This window comes from Eschrichtius robustus, chromosome 4 (genome assembly GCF_028021215.1).
Source record: "Eschrichtius robustus isolate mEscRob2 chromosome 4, mEscRob2.pri, whole genome shotgun sequence".
NCBI classification, from domain to species: domain Eukaryota; kingdom Metazoa; phylum Chordata; class Mammalia; order Artiodactyla; family Eschrichtiidae; genus Eschrichtius; species Eschrichtius robustus.
The window spans coordinates 8,816,325-8,837,502 of NC_090827.1; the positions used below are offsets into that span (position 1 = coordinate 8,816,325).

The following is a 21,178-nucleotide window of genomic DNA, read 5'->3' on the forward strand; positions in this document are numbered from 1 at the left end:
TGAAAAATACACTAAAATTGATTTTATGATCCATTAATGGGGGTTGCGACCTACAGTTTGAAAAACACAACATGCTATTTTCCCTTTCCTGTGACCATTCCATTAATATTGTGGAAGAATCTTTCTTTTCCATGCTAACCAACAGTCCTCTTTTTAACTTTGCTCAGATCTTACGAACCAAAATTAAAGGGGAAGTTGTCTTAGTTAGTCTTTGCTCATTTAAATTTATAATAGCTCGTGCAAAACATCATAGCATAATTCTTCCTGTGGCTTTAGGCATTTTACCACCCACATCCGGTACTTCTCTCTGTCTCTCTCTCTCTCTCTCTCTCTTCCTGGCTACATCCCTGTGAGGGAGCAGATAGACCCATTCAAACTGAACCCTGTCATTTTCTGAACTGATAGGTGGTTCGTTGTTTGAGGAGACTCCAAGGCTATGTCTATAAGAGGCAAATGTAGGCAAGTTATCCACTGATTTACATTTGGCTTAAAACATTCTCTGAGTGGGTGTGTTGGGTGGTAGTACTGGTGGAGTTGGCCTACGTATCATTTACGCTGGCACTCCTCCATAGAGCAGGGTGTGCTTGGGTGACCTGGCATTCCTAGCTCATTTCCTGGTGGATGCCATGATGTACCTACTGGGGACACCTATATCACCCATTTACAACCCTTCCTTGGGTAATGATATATCAGGGCCTTCAATTTCCTGGCCGTCTGTGAGATTACTCTGAGAGCCCAGAAATGCCATAGGTCTGTCAGTGGTTGTGTTAGATTTTGATAACTGCTGGAACTGATTTAACCTCCTGGGTGTCAGGGACTGAGTTAAACACGTCACACACATTATCTTGTTGAATCCTCAGAGCAGCCCTGTGATGAGGATATTATTACATCATTTCATGTTAGCAAAAAGGCTAGGTAGGCAGGTGGCTTTTGCTCAGTAAGCACTTAAAGGGCAGGGAAGGGTTGAATTAGAAAACGTAATGGGAAAGGAAGCTGTAGAGATGAGATTTATACACCCACAGACACACACACACACACACACACACACATCAAAAATAAAGTTTTGAGGAGTTTTGGTGTCCAAGTTAAGCCTGTCCTGCTTTCTTCCTTTTCTGGCCTCGATCATCTGGGCTCTGTCATCATCTGTTTCAGCCAGCATGATGACAATTTAAATCCTAGTATCTGCTATGCTTGGCTCTTCTCATTTAGAAAAGAAGATTGAAATTGGCTCTTAGATCTGAGCTTACTTTGCAGTCACAGGCAGACTCAACTTTCAGGTGGAAGATAGTTCAGTTTTCCTGTTGGCAGTGGTTCTCAAATACCGGTGCACACGGGAACAAACTAAGAAACATCTTAAAATGCAGATTTCTGAGCTCCGCTTAGTTAGATTTTGATTCAATAGGTCAGAGGTGGCTCCTTAAAATCTGTATTTTAAACAAATTTAGATTTAACAGTCTGAATCAAGGTGATTCAGATTCAAGTTACCTAGGAGCCACGTTATGAAAAATGTTAATTCGAGGTCTTATGAGATGTACGCAGGAGTAATCCACACTGTGGGCTTGCTTCCTTGTTAGTCCCATCTTTAAAATTGTCTTAGGGAGGACCTCAAATATTTTGCTAAAGACAATAACTATAATATAATATTTATTAATATTATATTTATTCATAACAACCATGGATAGAGAGTTAAACAGTGCTTCCAAGCTACCTAGAAGTGTTCTCAGCCATATCTAATCAACCAGGATGCAGGTCCCCTGCAGAAATGTGAGGTTCTCCAGCATGAAGGCTGGAGAATCTTCTCTGTCTGTGCAGAGATTATTCGTGCTCTTTCGTATCCACGTGTTCCTCCACATTTCCCAGCTTCCCTTGGAGTTGGTTTGGCCCTGTGACTGGGTCCTGGCCAATGGAATGTGGACAAAAGTAAAGAACCATTTCCAGGTCTGATTCCTAAAATACCCAGCATAGTCTTTCACTCTCATTTTCTTTCCTTCCCCAACTTCAGATAGGTAATGCCAGGGTGAGATTGAAGCTGTAAGATGATAGAAAAATAAGATGGAAACAGCCTGGGTTCCTGGGTCATTGTCTACAGGAGAGCTACTTTGAATTGTGACCCAAGCAACAATAAGCCTCTATTGTACTAAGCCCCCAAATTTGGGGCTTATTTATTTTAGCAGCACAGTCTATCCTCTCCTAACACTGCTATGTTATTAACAACTGATTAATAGCCATGATGGAAATATTTCCTTTACTATGGCAGAACAGACTAATTTGAACTGAATTCCTCATTGTACCAATAACCTAGCAGAACAAAGCCTGGGCAATCTTACCATTGCCCCTTCAAAGCAATAGCCCACACAGAACTATTCCAACCAAATATTTGCTGAAAAGTATAAAAGTTAGTCCTGTTTAGCATGCAGTGAATAGCTACGCACTTTTTCTTTTTCTTTTTCTTTTTTTCTCTTTTGATAGGTAAGAAGTGGATTTATTTAGAGAAAAATACACTCCACAGACAGAGTGCGGGCCATCTCAGAAGGTGAGAAAGGCCCCAGGGTATGGGGTTGTCAGTTTTTATAGGGGTGGGTAATTTCATAGGCTACTGAGTGGGACAGCAGTGACAGTAGTGACAGCAAATCAGACAGCAGTGACAGCAGCAATAGCAGCGACAGTAGTGAAAGCAGTGACAGCAGAGACAGTAGTGACAGCAGTGACAGCAAATCAGATAGTAGTGATAGCAGTGACAGTAGTGACAGTGACAGCAGTGACAGTGACAGTGGTGACAGTGACAGCAGTGACAGCAGTGACAGCAGTGATAGTGACAGTAGTGACAGCGACAGCAGTGACAGTAGTGACAGTGACAGCAGTGACAGTAGTGACAGCAACAGCAGTGATAGTGACAGCAGTGACAGTGCATCTGACAGTGGTGACGAGCGTGACAGCAAGAGCAAGTCTGGCAACGGCAACAACAATGGCGGTGGTAGTGACAGTGATAGTGACAGTGAAGGCAGTGACAGTAATCACTCAACCAGTGACGATTAGAACTAGAGAAAACTCCACAAGATTCCTTTTGTGAACAATCTGGTGAGTAATTGATAGGAAATAAAGATTTCCAAGAAAGTAAAGAAAGGGGAGAAATAAAAGAGAAGACATATGTAAACATCTACAGAAACAACAAGAAAATAGTCAAATTGTCAGATTCAGAACCAAGTCCGAACACCTTCAGAGAGAGAATCTGTGTACCCGCGTGTTAAATATATTCTGAAAAGATTTTGTTAAAAGTGTAAATATAAACATAGAAGAATGATTAAAATATTCCTTAGTATTTTACACAGAAACCTCAAGCAATCACATACTAAATAACTTCAACTTAAATGCCAAGTGCTTTAGAGAATGTAGCAAGTAAACACATCTTAATGCCTTAATCTTTCAGTAATTATATATTCTGGACAGATGGTCTGCTTACTGCTGAGTAAAAGATGCTGTTACCATGATCTCCAGCTTGGCTACAATTCATCTGCTTGTTTCACTTGCAACATGAAAAAAAAAAAAATCACAGCAACGATTTAACCTACCTGGACCATGGGAATAATCTTTGTAATTAGTGAATAGAGTAATTACAAACTATGGAAATTCTAAAGAGCACTAAGCAGGAAAGAATTCAGAGGCTGGTTTAAACAAAACCTCATGTATAGTATCACATTCCTGCAAAGTGCTGGAAATGGAGCATAAGGTCCCCAAAACTATTGACAAAACTGAGGCAGTGCTTAGAACATGCTCCAACTATTAATAAATAAACACACTCATGAATGAAGTGCTCTTGGAGGGGATGCACTTTTTGAACTCTGTTCAGAAGTCTGCTAAGTGGAATCAGTTATCTGTCTTCCACCTCAGTCCCACCAAGCCAAACTTGGTTCACATTTGCCTTTAGACCCCTACAAACCCAAAATTCCAAATCAGACTCTGAGACTCCCTTCTTATTTTAATCTCTTTAGTAAAGCCCACAGTTGCTTTGGAAACTACTCTTTTTTATCTGAGAGTCATACATGCTGCTAAAATCTGAACATGGGTTCTTCAGATTTTGCATGAATGAGGGTACTTCTTAGTTTTGAGATGAAGCCCTAACCCTAGAACATGAGGATCTTAAAGGTGTATGAAACTAGAGTGTGATATTTAATAAGGTGGATATATCATTTATCCCCAATCTAGGATACCCTTGAGAGTGAAAGGGCTGCTATGAATAATTCCCCGGGGACTGGAGGTGTAAATTTGGCTTATCTGGGACTCTGGGAGATATAATGACCATAAGCATAAGCCTTTAGGGTATTATTCAGGATTTAGTAAGTGATGATTTGTAATTTCTCTCTTCCACTTAGGTAATTATTTTAGATTTGTTCTAATTCAAAAGGAAAATTCTATATGGTGAAGTTTTGAATGCAACTTCTTTAATGTTAACTTTCAGCCAGTCATTAGCTGACTGGTTGAAAATTTATGCTCTATTATAGGGCATATTTTACACAAAGAGTTTCAGTAGGCTTTTTTTTTTTTTTTCCTGCCTCCTTCCTCCTTTATGCATGAGTTTCTTAGTTAAGAGATCAATATTGCAAGTAATTTTGCTGAAGGCTTTAAAAATACTGCTATTTATAAACTACTTGGTAACTCATAGTACTGTAAAATTTCAAGTTTCTACTATATCATAATCATGTACCTGACTCCAAACTTCTTTCCTTAAACTATGCTCTAGATTTTTAACTCCTTTAGCCCTTCTGTTTTTTTCCAATTTGTAACTTGTGGCTTCTAGTAACTGTCCTACCTATTTCAAAAGGTCGTTATGAGCACTAAGTCAGGCAATGGATATGAAACTCTTTGTAAATTATATAATATATGTAAATGAAAGAGATAATGAATTTTGGTGCTATAATAAACATCTATTTCTAGGAATGTTCACAAGGAAAACTCCCTTCATCTTAATGGTTTGTGAGTACGTACTTCCTCCAACATATTTTTTTTAATTAGTTTTTTTTTTTTTTTGGTCCATGCTGTGCAGTGTGTGGGATCTTAGTTCCATGACCCTGGCAGTGAAAGCCCCGAGTCCTAACCACTAGACTGCCAGGGAATTCCCTAAAATTAGTTATTTTTTTAATTGAAAAAATAATATGTATATATGCACAAAATAAAAATTTCAAACACTATGAAAAGGTAGGCAAAAATATTAAATCTCTATCATCCCAGACTCCCAGTCCTCTATTTCTCTTCCTTAGGGGCAATTCCCATTACTAATATCTTGTGGAAATTTCCAGAAATATTCTATGCACATATAAGCACCTATGTCCCCCTTTTAAAAACACATGGAAGTCTCCTACACACAGTGTGCTTAACTTATTCTTTTTAACCTAAAACTATACCTTGAATATTGGTTCGTTACACACAGATTGACGTTCTTTTTTCAAAGCTGTGTCATATTTTATTTTATGAAATGCCTTAGGTATTTCACCTGTCCCTATTTTTTGATCACTTTCCATTTCTAGTCCAATGAGAGTCTCTGCAGGTGTCACCTGAGTCAAGTGGGATAAATTTCCTGCCAGTTCTTATAAAGACTTCACCTTAAAAAGTATTTCTGGGGCAGGGGAGAGGAGATACTCAGAATAGGGCCGACGTCAGAAACCATGAAGGAAGACTATGATCCCGATCTTCCACTGTAATATCTTCGTTGACCTCCGTCCGTAACTTCAAGGTGAAAATGAAGGAGACACTCCCAAAGAACGTCTCAAGGGTAGATCCTTTGAACACAAGCAGTCTGGTATTAGAAAATAAAATTGCTTTTAGGTTATTTTCTGGACTAAAGATTAATGAAGAAACCGTTAATATTGCCCATGAGAGTAGTATTTTTTTAAACTGCCGGTTGCCACTCATTTAGTAGGTCATGATATCAGTTTACAAAATGACCAGCATTTTGTAAAATGAAAGAATAAAAAAGAAAAATCTTTAGTGTATAATGTGTAGTGTTTTATGAAACAGTGTCATTTCTCTCTATATACATACATACACAAATATGTCTAAGTATGCATATACTCTTGGTTGCAGTAAAAAAAAGATGTGAAAGCCATTGGTTTAGAAAAGGGTTATAAAACATTATTACTGCTAGTAATCATTGTATATTTACTTTTGTCATTTTTTTAACATCTTTATTGAAGTATAATTGCTTTACAATGGTGTGTTAGTTTCTGCTTTATAACAAAGTGAATCAGCTATACGTTACATTTACTTTTCACATTCACTTTTCTCCTTACAAACCTCTGTTTCTTTCCCACTTTTTAAAAATTTAGGCGTGCGCCGGCTGCCTTTCTCCCGGACCCGAAGAGCTGGCGCCCCCGCCCTGTAGCCGTGTGGACGAAAGGCTCTTGGTGCTCCAGCCAGGCATCAGGGCCGTACCTCTGAGGTGGGAGAGCCAACTTCAGGACACTGGTCCACAAGAGACCTCCCAGCTCCATGTAATACCAAACGGCAAAAATCTCTCAGAGATCTCCATCTCAACATCAAGACCCAGCATCACTCAATGACCAGCAAGCTACAGTGCTAAACACCCTATGCCAAACAACTAGCAAGACAGGAACACAGCCCCATCCATTAGCAGAGAGGCTGCCTAAAATCATAATAAGGCCACAGACACCCCAAAACACACCACCAGACGTGGACGTGCCCACCAGAAAGACAAGATCCAGCCTCATCCACCAGAGCTCAGGCACTAGTTCCCTACACCAGGAAGCCTACACAACCCACTGAACCAACCTTAGCCACTGGGGACAGATACCAAAAACAACGGGAACTACGAACCTGCAGCCTGTGAAAAGGAGACCCCAAACACAGTAAGATAAGCAAAATGAGACGACAGAAAAACTCACAGCAGATGAAGGAGCAGGGTCAAAACACACCAGACTTAACAAATGAAGAGGAAATAGGTAGTCTACCTGAAAAAGAATTCAGAATAATGATAGTAAGGATGATCCAAAATCTGGGAAATAAAATAGACAAAATGCAAGAAACATTTAACAAGGACGTAGAAGAACTAAAGAGGAACCAAGCAACGATGAAAAGCACAATAAATGAAACTAAAAATTTATTTATTTACTTATTTATTTTGGCTGCATTGGGTCTTCGTTGCTGCGCTTGGGCTTTCTCCAGTTGTGGCGAGCGGGGGCTACTCTTCGTTGCGGTGCGAGGGCTTCTCATTGCGGTGGCTTCTCTTGTTGTGGAGCATGGGCTCCAGGCGCGCAGGCTCAGTAGTTGTGGCGCACAGGCTTAGTTGCTCCGCGGCATGTGGGATTTTCCCAGGCCAGGGGTCAAACCCATGTCCCCTGCATTGGCAGGCAGATTCTTAACCACTGTGCCACCAGGGAAGTCCAAAATCTATTTTCTAAAATAGATTATAAAAAGATAACCTCTAGAGAATCCATACCTCATCGTATAAATACATTTTAAATTATTAATTGGAATAGAATTTCCCAGAAGTCAAACTTGCTTTATGGTTTGTAATGGAAGTTCTGAAACACTTGAGACCAAAATAACCAGGAACAATTTTCCTCTCCCTAAAAGGAACAGGAACAGAAGAGAGTAGCTCAGTTCACAGAAGAAAATATCGTTGTGTTCTCACAGTGATCCATTCACTGCTGCTTGCAAGCAAATCCTCCAGAGAGTGAAACAAGCCAACAACTCAATGTTCCCAACCTCTCCCCTCTGAACAGCGACCTTGGGTTTATATGCTAAAAAAGAAAAAAGAAGAAAGAAGTAAGAAATTAAAAAGAAAGGAAAAAAAGAGTCAATTCCTATGGGGCACACATGTAGCTCAGAAAATGGTATGAAGTCTAAAGGTCACCAATACATTAGACTCAGTGTGTTTTCCATTAGTTTGCACGGCCCCAGCTCTAGCATGAAACGCTGCATTTACAGACAGCTGTATCATAAGTTGCTTCCCTTAGTCCCGCGTCCATTATTTTGGGCTTTGCCACTAGCTATACCCCTCCCTCCTTTACTCTTTCCTTCTTTTCCTCCCTAGAATGTTCTTTTCAGAGAGATGAAGATGTGTCTGTGGGAAGAAAACACTTGCAAAATTTAATTCCCAGACATCGTCCAGTGTGAGGCCCCAGTCCAAGCCCCTAGTCAAGGGCTGCTGTGCTAGAGCTCACCTCACTGGCTCTTGGGCCTGCTCCCGAGATCTCAGTCAAAACCAACTGGTTCCCAGCTCCTACCTCCCTAGTACTTTCCTCAGTTGAAACCACTGAATCTTCCTTGTTGTTCTAACACAATCTGAACTGAAGGCAGGAGATACTCAGGCTGTAACAGACCAACATTTAGGCTTGGCACCAAAGCACATTTTCCTCTTGTCTTGTCCTAATATCTTGATTCCCTTAAGTGGATCCTTACCTTGTCCTCAAGCAACAATGCCCTGTGATCTTTCTAACTGGGCTTCTGCATATCTTCCTCATCTCATTCTAGCATGTACACTGATTAGAACTGTCCCAGCCCAATCAGCCTAAGACAACCAGGAGCAAATTGTCTGACACCATCAGGCTTCTGGACCCAATGCAAGGAAGGACACTGCCCACCAGAGCAACTTTGGAGTCTTAGCAAAGGAAAAGATAGAACTAATGTAGGATTTGGGGAAAGGATGGAACTGAGGTGATATTTAAATGAAGCAATGTTTGAGAGGCTCAAAGCAAAGCTGGGCTGTGGCTGAAGGGGTCCACATCAGGTTTGGACTGTGAAGTAGACCCAGGCTCCTGTGTCCTTGGGAAGTGCAAAGTAAAGTTAAGATGGATGTGGGCTGTTGTATCTGAATCTCTGCCCCTGGCTTGTAAATTGAGACGGAGTCTTTGTGTCAAAGTGCCTCAGACCCTCCAGGCAAGAGTTGGGTGTTTTATTTTTACTGATATAATTTTAAAAAGCAAAGTCTCTGTTAATCTATGATTTTAGAGAATAAAATTTCTCAGTGATTAATAAAGCACGAGTCATTCAAAGTAGAGGGTTGTCATGACACTTTATAGATTCAGTGTCCTTGAGAGAGATGTTATTTTCTGTTAACGTTTGCAGCTGGCTTTATCTCTGTTTTTCCAGTCTGACAAATGGTGGGTAGATTTTTACTTTCTCAGTCCAAGCTAATTTTTGCTTTCTCAGGAGATATGTTTCTGCTAAAACCAAAAGTCTGCTTATCTTGCAGTCCTTTTCCTAAATTCTGGCAGAACTTCTAGATGCCTGCCTGTTCTTTAAATATTGCCCATTCTAGATCACCACCTGTTGGATTTTGTGTCACTCCTGGGATTTGTTTCTTTTTCGCTGCTTACTCTCTGTACCCTGAGTATTTGTGCTGTGTAAGCTGGTCTGTCAAATGGGCCATATGATTCACCAGATCCAATGGTGTTTGAAGTGGCAGTGGCAGATAGGATGCTGTTTGGAGCCTTTGGCAGGTCCCTACAGGTGAATTGCAGCATAGACCTTTAGGATTATGAAGCAAGGTCCTGCCATCGTCTGAAGATAACTACCTTCCTTTTGAGAGAGAGCTCTTGGCCTGCTACTGGGCCTTTGTAGAGAGTGAACAATTAACCACGTGACCTGAGCATCCCATTATCAGCTGGGTGTTAACTGACCCATGAAGCTCTAGAGTTAGGCATGCACAGCAACCCTCCATCATCAAATGGAAGTGGTGTATACAGGACTGGGCCTGAGCCCTGAAGGCACAAGTAAATTACATGAAGAAGTGGCCCAAATGTCCGTGGTCCCTACTCCCGCTACCCTGCCTTCTCTCTCCCAGCCTGTACCTATGACCTCATGGGGCATTCCCTATGACCAGCTGACAGAGGAAGAAGAGACTCAGGCCTGGTTTACAGATGGTTCTACAGAACATGCAAGCACCACCTCAAAGTGGAAGGCTGTAGCACTACAGCTTCTTCCTGGGATATCCCTTAAAAATAGTGGTGAAAACAAACCCTCCGAGTGGGCAGGACTTTGGGCAGTGCACCTGTTTGCTCGCTCTGCTTAGAAGGAGAAAAGGGCAGGTGTGCAACTATATCCTGATTCATGGGCTGTGGCCGTGGTCTGATCAGGGGCTTGGAAGGGACATGACTGGAAAATTGGCGATGCAGAGATTTGAAGAGGAAGTATGTTGACAGATCTCTCTGAGTGGGCAAAACCGTGAAGATATTTGTGTCCTATGTAAATGCTCACCAAAGGGTGACATCAGCAGAGGAGGATTATAGCCATCAGTAGGATAGGATGTCATGTTCTGTGGACACCAGTCAGCCTCTTTCCCCAGACCCCTGTCATTGCCCAATGTGTTCATGAGCCAAGTGGCCATGGCGGCAGGGGTGGACATTATGCATGGGCTCAGCAACATGGACTCCCTCTCACCAAGACCAGCCTGGCCGTGGCCACTGTTGAGTGCCCAATCTGCCAGCAGCCAATTCTAACCCTGAGCCCCCATACGGCATCATTCCCCAGGGTGAACAGCAAGCTACCCGGTGCAGGCTGATCAAGTGGACTGCTTCCTGCATGGAAGGGGCAGTATTTTGTTCCTACTGGAATAGACACTTACTCTAGATATTGATCTGCCTTCTCTGCATGCAATGCTTATGCCAAAACCACCATCCATGGATTTACGGAATACCTTGCCCACTGTCATGATTTTCCACGCAGCATTGCTTCTGATCAAGGAACTCAAATCAAAGCAAAAGAAGTGCTACAGTGGTCCCATGCTCATGGAATTCACTTGTCCTACTATGTTCCTCACCATCCTGAAGTAGCTGGCTTGATAGAATGGTGGCATGACCTTTTGAAGACTCAGTTACAAAGCCAGCTAGGCGGTAATACTTTTCAGGGCTGGGGTAAGGTTCTACAGAAAGCTGCATATGCTCTAAATCAGCATCCAATATATGGCACAATATCATATTTATATGATAGCCAGGATTCATGAGTCTAGTGATCAAGGGGTAGAAACTGTAGGGGCACCACTCACTGTTAACCCTAGTGACCCACTAGCAAAATTTTTGCTTTTTGTTTCTGTGACTTTATGCTTTGCTGACCTAGAGATCTTAGTTCCAGAGGGGGCAATGCTTCCACCAGGAGACTCAACAATGATTCCATTGAACTGGAGGTTAGTACTGGCACCTGGCCACTTGGAGCTCCTCATGCCTCTGAAACAACAGGTAAAGGATAGAGTTACAGTGTTGGCTAGGGTGACAGATCATGATTACTGAGGGGAGATTGAATTATCATTCCACAATGGAGGTAAGGAAACATACGTCTGGAATACAGGAGATCTGTTAGGGTGTCTCAGTATTATCGTGCCTTGTGATTAAGGTAAATGGAAAACTACAACCACCCAATTTAGGCAGGACTACAAATGGCCCAGACCCTTCAGGAATGAAGATTCGTGTGACTTCACCAGGTAAGAACCATGACCAGCTGAGGTGCTTGCTGGAGGCAAAAGACATAGAATGGGTAGTAGATGAAGATAGTTACAAACATCAACTATGACCACATGACCAGTTACAGAAATAAGGACTGTACCTGTCATGAGCATTTCCTCCTTATTGTGTTATGAATACATTTGTGTGTGAATATATATATGTGTATATATATCTCAAATATCTTTGTCTTCTTTCCTCTCTTATTCCCTTATCATGTAACATAAGAAAATGTATTGACTTTATATCAGTATTTCAGTATTGTTAACTTTCATGGAACTTCTCAGCCTCCATAATCATGTGCCTATTCCTATATCTACATCTATATCTCTTATATAGCTTTACATATCCTATTGGTTCTGTTTCTCTGGTGAACCCTGACTAATACAATCGGTGGCAAGGAGGGAATTCTGAGTCAGATGAACCACTGATTAGAAGCAGAATGTATTGAGGGGTAGAAGGAATAGATGAGGGTGCCAGAAGTATAGGATTCATAGAGAAATTACAAAAAAGAAGATGACATGGAGAGATAAGAAAGATGTATAGTTGACCCTTGAACAAACCTGGGTTTGAACTGCATATGCAGATTTTTTTCAATAAATATCTGCTATAGTATTACATTATCCCCAGTTGGTTAAATCTGCAGATACAAAACCCAAGATACAGAGGAACCAAGGATATGCATGGCTGACTAAGTTACAGGCTGATTTTCGACGGGGCAGGGGTCAGCGCCCCTAAGCCCACATTGTTCAGCTGTAATGTAGGGCAGTGCTGGTTGCTTCATTTCAACTGTTCTTTTTTTAACCCAAAAAAAAAGCAATTGCAAATGGTTCAACTTAAGTTGTAGTAAATAGCAAGCTGGACAAAGCTATTTATTCCTTTCAATTATGCAAAGAAAGAGGAAATATTATCTTTTACAAAGTGTCTTATAAGGGTCTGTCTAGTCCTAAAGATATTAACAGATAATAAAAAGTGAAGTTATAGGGAGCAGCTAAAGAAAGAAGAGAGAAGGAAATTGAAGAGTAGAAAACTAAAATCCAAAATTAGTTTACTGAAATAGAATTAGGAAATATACTAAAACAAGCACATAGATCACAACTGATATTTATGCATGTAATTTTATGTGTTCAGGAAAGGAAGTAGACTAATAGATATTCTTTTTTTTAACATCTTTATTGGAGTATAATTGCTTTACAATGGTGTGTTAGTTTCTGCTTTATAACAAAGTGAATCAGCTATATATATACATATATCCCCATATCTCTTCCCTCTTGCGTCTCCCTCCCTCCCATCCCCCTTATCCCACCCCTCTAGGTGGTCACAAAGCACTGAGCTGATCTCCCTGTGCTATGCAGCTGCTTCCCACTAGCTATCTATTTTACGTTTGGTAGTGTATATATGTCCATGCCACTCTCTCACTTTGTCCCAGCTTACCCTTCCCCCTCCCCGTGTCCTCAAGTCCATTCTCTAGGTCTGCGTCTTTATTCCTGTCTTGCCCCTAGGTTCTTCATGACCTTTTTTTTTTTCTTAGATTCCTTATATATGTGTTAGCAAGTACTTGTTTTTCTCTTTCTGACTTACTTCACTCTGTATGATGGTCCCTAGGTCCATCCACCTCACCACAAATAACTCAATTTCCTTTCTTTTTATGGCTGAGTGATATTCCATTGTATATATGTGCCACATCTTCTTTATCCATTCATCTGTCGATGGACACTTAGGTTGCTTCCATGTCCTGGCTGTTGTAAATAGAGCCGCAGTGAACATTGTGGTACATGACTCTTTTTGAATTATGCTATTCTCAGGGTATATGCCCAGTAGTGGGATTGCTGGGTCGTATGTTAGTTCTATTTTTAGTTTTTTAAGGAACCTCCATACTGTTCTCCATACTGGCTGTATCAATTTACATTCCCACCAACAGTGCAAGAGGGTTCCCTTTTCTCCACACCCTCTCCAGCATTTATTGTTTCTAGATTTTTTGATGATGGCCATTCTGACTGGTGTGAGGTGATACCTCATTGTAGTTTTGATTTGCATTTCTCTAATGATTAGTGATGTTGAGCATTCTTTCATGTGTTTGTTGGCAATCTGTAAATCTACTTTGGAGAAATGTCTATTTAAGTCTTCTGCCCATTTCTGGATTGGGTCGTTTGTTTTTTTTGATATTGAGCTGCATGAGCTGCTTGTATATTTTGAACATGAATCCTTTGTCAGTTGCTTCTTTTGCAAATATTTTCTCCCTCCCATTCTGAGACTTGTCTTTTCATCTTGTTTATGGTTTCCTTTGCTGTGCAAAAGCTTTTAAGTTTCATTAGGTCCCATTTGTTTATTTTTGTTTTTATTTCCATTTCTCTAGGAGGTGGGTCAAAAAGGATCTTGCTGTGATGTATGCCATCGAGTGTTCTGCCTATGTTTTCCTCTAAGAGTTTTATAGTGTCTGGCCTTACATTTAGGCCTGTAATCCATTCTGAGTTTATTTTTGTGTATGGTGTTAGGGAGTGTTCTAATTTCATTCTCTTACATGTAGCTGTCCAATTTTTCCAGCACCACTTATTGAAGAGGCTGTCTTTTCTCCATTGTATATTCTTGCCTCCTTTAACAAAAATAAGGTGACCATATGTGCGTGGGTTTATCTCTGGGCTTTCTATCCCATTCCATTGATCTATGTTTCTGTTTTTGTGCCAGTACCATATTGTCTTGATTAGTGTAGCTTTGTAGTATAGTCTGAAGTCAGGGAGCCTGATTCCTCCAGCTCTGTTTTTCTTTCTCAAGATTGCTTTCGCTATTCGGGGTCTTTTGTGTTTCCATACAAATTGTGAAATTTTTTGTTCTAGTTCTGTGAAAAATGCCAGTGGTAGTTTGATAGGGATTGCATTGAATCTGTAGATTGCTTTGGGTAGTAGAGTCATTTTCACAATGTTGATTCTTCCAGTCCAAGACATGGTATATCTCTCCATCTGTTTGTATCATCTTTCATTTCTTTCATCAGTGCCTTATAGTTTTCTGAATACAGCTCTTTTGTCTCCTTAGATAGGTTTATTCCTAGGTATTTTATTCTTTTTGTTGCAATGGTAAATGGGAGTGTTTCCTAAATTTCTCTTTCAGATTTTTCATCATTATTATATAGGAATGCAAGAGATTTCTGTGCATTAATTTTGTATTCTGCTACTTTACCAAATGCATTGATTAGCTCTAGTAGTTTTCTGGAAGCAAATTTAAGATTCTCTATGTATAGTATCATGTCATCTGCAAACAGTGACAGTTTTAATTCTTCTTTGCAATTTGGATTACTTTTATTTCTTTTTTGTCTCTAATTGCTGTAGCTAAAACTTCCAAAACTATGTTGAATAATAGTGGTAAGAGTGGGCAACCTTGTCTTGTTCCTGATCTTAGTGGAAATGGTTTCAGTTTTTCACCACTGAGGTCAATGTTGGCTGTGGGTTTGTCATATATGGCCTTTATTATGTTGAGGTAAGTTCCCTCTCTGACTACTTTCTGGAGAATTTTTATCATATATGGGTGTTGAATTTTGTTGAAAGCTTTTTTTGCAACTACTGAGATGATCATACGGTTTTTATCCTTCAATTTGTTTTATAGTGCATCACATTGATTGAGTTGCATATTTTGAAGAATCCTTGCATTCCTGGGATAAACCCCACTTGATCGTGGTGTATGATCTTTTTAATGTGCTGTTGGATTCTGTTTGCTAGTATTTTGTTGAGGATTTTTGCATCTATGTTCATCAGTGATATTGACCTGTAGTTTTCCTTTTTTGTGACGTCTTTGTCTGGTTTTGCTATCAGGGTGATGGTGGCCTCAAAAAATAAGTTTGGGAGTGTTCCTCCCTCTGCTATATTTTGGAAGAGTGTGAGAAGGATAGGTGTTAGCTCTTATCTAAATGTTTGATAGAATTTTCCTGTGAAGCCATCTGGTCCTGGGCTTTTGTTTGTTGGAAGATTTTTAATCACGGTTTCAATTTCAGTGCTTGTGGTTGGTCTGTTCATATTTTCTATTTCTTCCTGGTTCAGTCTCAGAAGGCTGTGCATTTTTAAGAATTCGTCCATTTCTTTCAGATTGTCCATTTTATTGGCATATAGCTGCTTGTAGTAATCTCTCATGATCCTTTGTATTTCTACAGTGTCAGTTGTTACTTCATTTTCATTTCTAATTCTGTTGATTTGAGTCTTCTCCATTTTTTTCTGGATGAGTCTGGCTAATGGTTTATCAGTTTTGTTTATCTTCTCAGAGAACCAGCTTTTAGTTTTATTGATCTTTGCTATTTTTTCCTTCTTTTCTTTTTCATTTACTTCTGATCTGATCTTTATGATTTCTTTCCTTCTTCTAAATTTTGGGGTTTTTTGTTAATTTTCTTAAATTTACCAAGGCTTGATTTGTGACCCAAGATGTGATCTATCCTGGAGAACGTTCCATGAACAGTTGAAAAGAAAGTGTATTCTGTTGTTTTTGGATGGAATGTCCTGTAAATATCAATTAAGTCCATTTTGCTTAAGGTATCATTTAAAGCTTGTGTTTCCTTATTTATTTTCATTTTGGGTGATCTGTCCCTTGGTGAAAGTGGGGTGTTAAAGTCCCGTACTATGATTGCATTACTGTCAATTTCATCTTTTATGGCTGTTAACATTTGCCTTATGTATCGAAATGCTCCTATGTTGGGTGCATAAATATTTACAGTTGTTATATCTTCTTCTTGTATTGATCCCTTGATCATTATGTAGTGTCCTTCTTTGTTTCTTATAATAGTCTTTGCTTTAAAATCTATTTTGTCTGATATGAGAATTGCTACTCCAGCTTTCTTTTGATTTCCATTTGCATGCAATATCTTTTTCTATCCTCTCACTTTCAGTCTGTATGTGTCCCTAGGTCTGAAGTGGGTCTCTTGTAGAGAGCATATATATGGGTCTTGTTTTTGTATCCATTCAGTCAGTCTATCTCTTTTGGTTGGAGCATTTAATCCATTTACATTTAAGGTAATTATTGATATGTATGCTCCTATTACCATTTTCTTAATTGTTTTGGGTTTGTTTTTGTAGGTTTTTTCCTTCTCTTGTGTTTCCTGTCTAGAGAAGTTCCTTTAGCATTTGTTGTAAAGCTGGTTTGGTGGTACTGAATTCTCTTAGCTTTTGCTTGTCTGTAAAGGTTTTAATTTCTCCGTCAAATCTGGATGAGATGTTTGCTGGGTAGAGTAATCTTGGTTGTAGGTTTTTCCCTTTCATCACTTTAAATATGTCCTGCCACTCCCTTCTGGTTTGCAGAGTTTCTGCTGAAAGATCAACTGTTAATCTTATGGGGATTCCCTTGTATGTTATTTGTTGTTTTTCCATTGCTGCTTTTAATATTTTTTCTTTGTATTTAATTTTTGATAGTTTGATTAATATGTGTCTTGGCGTGTTTCTCCTTGGACTTATCCTCTGTGGGACTCTCTGCACTTCCTGGATTTAATTGACTATTTCCTTTCCCGTATGAGGGAAGTTTTCAACTATAATCTCTGCAAATATTTTCTCAGTCCCTTTCTTTTTCTCTTCTTCTTCTGGGACCCCTGTAATTTGAATGTTGGTGCATTTAATGTTGTCCCAGAGGTCTCTGAGACTGTCCTCAATTCTTTTCATTCTTTTTTCTTTATTCTGCTCTAAGGTAGTTATTTCCACTATTTTAACTTCCAGGTCACTTATCCGTTCTTCTGCCTCGGTTATTCTGCTACTGATTCTTTCTAGAGAATTTTTAATTTCATTTATTGTGTTGTGCATCATTGTTTGCTCTTTAGTTCTCCTTGTTAAACATTTCCTGTATTTTCTCCGTTCTATTTCCAAGATTTTGGATCATCTTTACTATCATTACTCTGATTTCTTTTCCAGGTAGACTGCCTATTTCCTCTTCATTTGTTTGTCTGGTGGGTTTTTACCTTGCTCCTTCATCTGCTATGTGTTTCTCTGTCTTCTCACTTTGCTTCACTTACTGTGTTTGGGATCTCCTTTTCGCAGGCTGCAGGTTTGTAGTTCCCATTGTTTTTGGTGACTGCCCCCAGTGGCTAAGTTTGGTTCAGTGGGTTGTGTAGGCTTCCTGCTGGAGGGGACTGGTGCCTGTGTTCTGGTGGATGAGGCTGGATCTTGTCTTTCTGGTGGGCAGCACCAAGTTTGGTGCTGTGTTTTGGGGTGACTGGGACGTTATTATCATTTTAGGCAGCCTCTCTGCTAATGGGTTGGTTTTTGTTCCTGTCTTGCTAGTTGTTTGGCATAGGGTGTCCAGCACTGTAGCTTGCTGGCTGTTGAGTGGAGCTGGGTCTTAGTATTGAGATGGAGATCTCTGGGAGAGCTTTTGCCGTTTGATATTGCATGGAGCCGGGAGGTCTCTGGTGGACCTATGTCCTGATCTTGGCTCTCCCACCTCAGAGCCTCAGGCCTGACACCCAGCCGGACCACCAAGACCCTGTCAGCCACATGGCTTGCTTTATATTGCATGGGGGTGTGAAGTTTTGTGGACATTTTAATCGTTTCCTTTTTGGAAGTCTGAGGTTTTCTGCCAGTGTTCAGTTGGTGTTCTGTAGGAGTTGTTCCACATGTAGATGTATTTTTGATGTATTTGTGGGGAGGAAGGTGATCTCCATGTCTTACTCTTCTGCCATTTTGAAGGTCCCCCTCATTTCTTTTAAATTTAAAACATTTTCCTCTTTTTTTTTGCCTTCTAGTTCTCTTAAGGAATTATCTGTTGTGTTTATTCCCTCTTTTGTTCCTTTTAGTTTAGTCTTCATTTTCAAAATTTTTCTCTTATTTCAAATTTTTCATGACTTTCAATAATTTCTGAATTATTCTAATTTCTATTTATGTTGTTTTTCATCTATTGTGCCATTTTCATAATGTCTTTTTGCTATTTTTAAAATAGAAAGTCACGGTGTTGATATATTCTCAGCATGCTTTCATTGTCTGTAAGGTTGTTTGTTTCCTGCTCTAATCTAAACTTCATAGCTTTTCGCTGTTTTCATATGAAATTGGTTTTCCTGAACTTTTGGAAGGAGGTATAGCTCAGGGTAGCTTTCACCCTCTTCTCTTGTTCTCATATTGTGTTAAAAAATGTAGGGCTTCCCTGGTGGCGCAGTGGTTGAGAATCTGCCTGCTAATGCAGGGGACACGGGTTCGAGCCCTGGTCTGGGAAGATCCCACATGCCGCGGAGCAACAAGGCCCGTGAGCCACAATTGCTGAGCCTGCGCGTCTGGAGCCTGTGCTCTGCAACAAGAGAGGCCGCGATAGCGAGAGGCCCGCGCACCGCGATGAAGAGTGGCCCCCGCTTGCCACAACTGGAGAAAGCCCTCGCACAGAAACAAAGACCCAACACAGCCAAAAATAAATAAATTAATTAATTTAAAAAAAAAACGTAGCAGCTTTCTTTCTAAGACTTGCTGTTTCCATTTCCTTCTCCCACACTTATTCGTGCCTCCTTTACTTTACCTATTCTGTGAAATTTTTATTCCACTCCCAGCAATTTCTCCTCTATGTGGGTCTGTCCTGGAAGGCAGCTGTGGTGTCTGTTTTGAGAATTTTTAGGGGCTAGACTGCTCCAGATCTTTCAGATTTTATTATGTTCCCTTCGCACCTACCAGCAACAATTATTGACTATGTTGGTGTTTCCTGTTCGCATGTCCATCAGATGTCCTTTTGCTTCCCTCTGCTTAGTCCTGCACAGACGATGTAGGAATTGTGGCAGTTGGTGTCTTGTCCTCAGCCACTTTGTTTGGAGTTTGTGGCTACAACCTGTCATGTAGTGTGGTAACCGATCTCTAAAATGGCCTCAACATTTCCTCTGCCCCCTGTACATTCATTCTGCTCTTCACATCAAAAGATAGAGACGATTTCTCCTTCTGAATCTGGGATGGCCCTGTGATTGATTTGACCATTAGAATACGGAGACAGTGACATTCGGGCAGCTCTTGGACTCCAGCCACCACGTGAAAAGGCCAAGCCACAAGGAGAGGCCATGGGAGGGAGAACTAAAGTGCTCAGAATAACCGTTCCAGCTCCCCAGAAACAACCATATGAGAGCGATATTGAATATTCTGTTTCAGTTGAGTCCCCAGATGACTGCAGCCCTAGCTATGAGAGATAACAAAATAGTTGTTTTAATACATAAAGTAGTGAAATGGTTTTTAAGGCAGCAATAGGACTAAAACATTTAGTTTTGTTGTACATGTTGTCCATGGTTTTCAGTCTTGTTATCTAGTTGTTCTGTCTGTTTTTATGTGGGAATTTGGAGAGATCCTAAAACAACGTCCTGTAACAGCCTTTGCCAAAACCTTCCCAGAATCCGCTCTGACGTTAGATTATAAGTTTCTTCTAGGATAGACCTCAGTCAAGACCTATGAAACCACCAGGAAGTGTAATTCAGAACCAGAACAGAACATAGGGAATTTATAGCTTCCGCCTATGAACTTTGGTCTTTTAATCAGCCCTGTATGAAAATAGACTCTCCTCTCCACATTTTCTGCCCCAGCCTCATCGCAGCTCACAGTGAGAAAGTTAAAAACCCGTGAGTTAGATGTTAGTTTCCTGGATAACGCTGGGCAACCCAATTCTCCAGAACCAGGTTGGTAGGAACATCAATTAAAATTTCCAACAATCATAACTCTTTCAAAAAAAGTCAGAGTGAATCATGTGGGTACCGCAGGCAAGCTAATAGTCTGGCCAATTTAAAAGCCACTCATTCATTCATAAAACTGTTTATTGAGTGTTTATTATGACCCAGGCACCTAGATATTCGGACAATATACACCAGTAATTAAAGCAAACATCCCCACTCTTGAGGAAGTTAAATTCAGGTGGCTTATATTCTTTAAATATTTGTCCAGTGGTCTTTCTACTGTTACTTGAGCATGCTCCTTGGGAGCTGCCCACCTCACTTCCAGCTCCCTACACAACTTTCAGCACACTCCCTGAAGAGTCCTGGTCAATACTATTTTATTCATTTCATTACTTTTTCAGGAATGGCAGAAAGTCCCTTGGAAATTGGTTTCTCCGGATGCTGCCCAAATAGTCTTTCTTTTAATCCAATACTGATTTCAGAGTCACCAGCGTTAAAACCAAAATGTGGCAGGCAGTTGAGGGGAGTAATGAAGTGCTGGATTTAAATTATTTTCAATTAAAAATGAAAGTTACTTAAGGAGGTGCTTTAACATTTGCAATCACCACAGAATTCTGTAAGGGGCTACTTTGTTAGATTAGTAAGAATTTTGGACCTTTGTGTGTATAGGAGGGTAGGGAGATGAGAGGAAAAGGAGGTGAGTAATGGAAGTTGTTAAAAGATGAAAAGGGCAAGAATGAAGGCCCATCTTCTCAACACCAACAATTTAGGCAAATCTAGTATTTTAGTAGGTTCTTCGTGCGCAGCCTGGAAATGTACATTAACAGGAAACTTTCTACCTACTCTTTGACTCTCCTTTTCCCATCCCTGTGTCTGCTGGGATCTGCCAGTGGGTGGAAGATATTGTCATTGTTTATAATGCTCATAAGCCTGCATGGATGTGAATGACATATATTTAGAAATCAAAATAAAGCTTTAGGAAGATCTTCAATTTAATTGAAACTAGTCTAGTCATTTGGGAACCACAAGAGCTTTTTAGGGAAAATCTGCTTCTGTAAGCTGGAGGAAGTGTGGGTGTACTGGAGTCCCGGTCACACCTTGTGATGTCAGTCACCCCCAGGCCGCAGCTGATTGGCTGGGA

General features: G+C 40.3%; 1 pseudogene; it reads left to right on the forward strand.

Moving 5' to 3' along the window:
- Nucleotides 1–1,779: 1,779 nt before the first annotated feature.
- On the forward strand, nt 1,780–11,240 carry LOC137764460 (uncharacterized; annotated as a pseudogene).
- The last annotated feature ends 9,938 nt before the right edge of the window (nt 11,241–21,178 follow it).